The sequence below is a fragment of the Hevea brasiliensis genome, chromosome 4 (genome assembly GCF_030052815.1).
Source record: "Hevea brasiliensis isolate MT/VB/25A 57/8 chromosome 4, ASM3005281v1, whole genome shotgun sequence".
Lineage (NCBI taxonomy): Eukaryota > Viridiplantae > Streptophyta > Magnoliopsida > Malpighiales > Euphorbiaceae > Hevea > Hevea brasiliensis.
Genome location: NC_079496.1, coordinates 35,241,593 through 35,245,094, shown reverse-complemented (window position 1 = coordinate 35,245,094; position 3,502 = coordinate 35,241,593).

The following is a 3,502-nucleotide window of genomic DNA, read 5'->3' as shown; positions in this document are numbered from 1 at the left end:
AGTAAGACTAGTAGCGAAAGGGTTTTGCCAAAGGCAAGAAATCAACTATGAGGAGACTTTCTCTCCTGTTGCCATGCTTAAATCAATTAGGATTCAATAGCTACATACTATGATTATGAGATTTAGCAAATGGATGTCAAAACAGCTTTTCTCAATGGATACATTGATGAAAATATTTTCATGGAACAACTTAGGAGTTTTGAATCCCAAGATAATTCCAAGGTGTGCAAGCTAAAGCGATCCATTTATGGGTTAAAACAAGCTTCAAGGAGTTGGAACATCCGTTTTAATAAAGCCATTAAGTCATTTGGTTTTATCAAAAATATGGATGAACCATGTGTATGTAAGAAGGTTAGTGATAATGCTGTCACTTTCCTTATTTTATAAGTGGATGACATTCTATTGATAGGTAATGACATAAGTATGTTGATAGCTGTAAAGATATGATTGTCAAATACATTCTCCATGAAAGACTTAGGGGAGGCAACCTATATTCTTAAAAATCGCATCTATAGAGATAGAGTGAAAAGAATTGTAACACCCTCCCTATAGCAACTCTGTACATTCTCTTGTTTCTTTGACGATTAATCGATCAGGACAGTTAGAGCGTCGAGAAAAATATTTAAACTAAAGTGGGAACCATAATTAACTCAAATATTACTAAGCAAAATTTAGAAATAAAATACAACCAAGTTAAATGGTAGGTGCCCTAGCGATGGGTAACCCGGTGGGAAGTTGCGGTTCGCAACTAGGAGCCCTAGACCAAGGAAAAATTCATAAAATAATTTTTGGGACTCAGAGAAGAGTCATTGAGGTTTTTATGGCATTAGAATACCAAGAAAATGCTTAGAAAAATTTTTCAATTGGTATAGACAATTTTAGTCTATTAAGCCAAGCGGAGGGCATTTTGGTCATTTAACCTTGAGGTGATTTTTGATTGACTTGTTCAGTTAAGTAAATAATTATTACGATCTAAAATATGAATAAATATTGCTAAAAATTAAATTGAAAATGAGTAGAAAAGAAAAGAAAAGAAAATGAAGGAAATTTAGAATTATGACCTCATGCTTATGTCATTACAATGCCTCCACCAATCACCATTCACTAAATACACTTAAAACACAAAATAAATGGGCTGAAAAATCAAAAGAAAATTCTGCTCCCTTCTTTCTTTTTCCTTTAGTGAAACGACTTCACACCCTTGCACCATTGAAGCTTGATAAGCTTCCAAACCTCTACCAAAACCACCTAAAAACCTCATCTTTCCTTCACAAAAATTTGTCTCTACCACTAGAGCTAGACTTGGGCAACCATTAGAAGAGGAGAAAGTGAAAGAAAGTGAGGTGTGAATAAGGTTAGAAAATCACCAAAGAGGTTAGTGCCATATTCTTTGCTTTTACATCTTTCTAAACATGAATTTAAGTTAAGTTGAGAATTTGATAAAAATTGAATTAATGAAGCATGATTATGTTCCATGAAATTTTGGCAGCCTTGACATGAGTTAGGGTTAGGAGAATTCTTTGATTTAAAGTGACATATTAGCTACCTCTAGTATAAATTATATGATTAGTATAGCAAATTAGGGGTAAGATGCATGAATAGGAGGCTTGGTCAATTAGGGTTAGGGTTTTGAAATTTAATTTTAGTGGTGGATGAAAATGGATATAAACTAAAGTTTTAATGGTCAATTAATGACCATTTAGCTATATTTGATTAGGAAATGAAGTGATTTGTGCCATGGGAATTTAAGTTAGGTATGCTGCCTATGAGTGCCCTGCAGGTCTGGATGTGAATCCAGCATGTTTGGGCAGCTATAAATGGAGTTGTAGAGGTTCAATTGGTGCAAGGCCAATTGGACATGAAACTAGGCACATATTGGCACCACTTTGGTGAAGAAACCCTGCCCAGAAGACCAAACCAAGTTGACCTAAAAATTACCCTAATTCGGGTGACATGCATTCTGCCTGGGCAAAATAACCAAATGAATAGTGTTTATTCATTTGTCATAACTCAGTGTAGAAAGGTCCAATTGACCTGAAATTTTACCAGTAGAAAGCTGAGACATAGATCTACAACTTTCATGAAGAACACAAATCCAAATTCTGACCATAACCTAGTCAAATTGCCAAGCAAACTTAGGTTATCAAATCTGGCAGAACCAGTTTTGCCCATAATTTTGGATTCTGTCCAATCCGGCCAGTTATGGTTTTTAGGATATAACTTGAGCTACAAAACTCCAAATGGAGTGATTCGAAAAATGAAATGTAACTAGACACAATAAGGAACAACTTTCATGAAGACAATTTTGCCAAATTCCTACTGTACAAATGACCAATGGAACAGTAAATATGAGGCTTGAAATCTGAAAATTGTGAATAACTAACACTAAGCTTTGAAATGGAATTGGCAACTAATGCCAACAACTTTAAAATGCAAAATTTGGTATGCTGATGATATTTGAACCAATATACCTATTATCTATGAAAAAGTTAACATTTTAGTTGACTAATGAAATGAATAGTAACTTTACACATAAAGTATAAATATTCAAGAAATGACTTTGTAATATGCCTAGTAGGCCTAGCATTGATTGGTTTGGATAGGTTGGCATGCCAATAGGGTTACGATAGTAGTCTGCGTATGATGTATGGCTTCATTGCCATTACGTGATGAGATAGCCTATGGCTATCGATTATGATATTTTACTTGGCTTTATGCCTTATTGCTTTTATGGCTTATTAGTCATTGTGTTTGCACCGGGATACACATTGTGACCGATGGTGTGGCAGTCAAGTACACAGTACGGTGCTAGTTTACCCATTTATCGATCCGGTCAACATGTAGGTTACTTGAGCATGGAAAAGTATAACTGTAATTGAACTGATTATTAAAGAAAATACGGAAATTAAATATCAAGAATGATTACAATAAAATACAAAGAAGCTCAAAATCATCAAGAAAACAACTAACAAAATGCATGAAGAAGTTAATATCATAAAATATAATTAGCCTTCGACTAAATAATAAGTTAGTAATTATTCTTTTTTTCTTATGAACATAATAACTAGGAAATTATTATTTTTATTTGCATATTATGTTTTCTTGTATTATTTGCACCACTATGCTTTATGCTTAGCGCGTCGCTTTACTGCATAGGTACTAAAGATTTGGACAAAGAGCCCAGGAGACCACAGATTGGGTAAGGCCATTCACAGTTTTGCATAGAATCCGTGTCACCTCATAAACTACAGTGCATTGGTAGGACACTAGGTCCCATTTTGTATTTTGTGATTTTTGTAAATTTTGTAATTAAACCCTTATTTTATCATGTGTATTTGAAACAAATATAATATAATTTTGTATTAATATAAGTACTTGTAACTTGTGATTATAAATAACATATGAGAATTTATTTATGATTTGAGCCTGATAATGATGTGAAATGAATGAATGACAAATGGAGGAATTGTTAAGAAATTGTTGTAAATTGATGTGATACAAA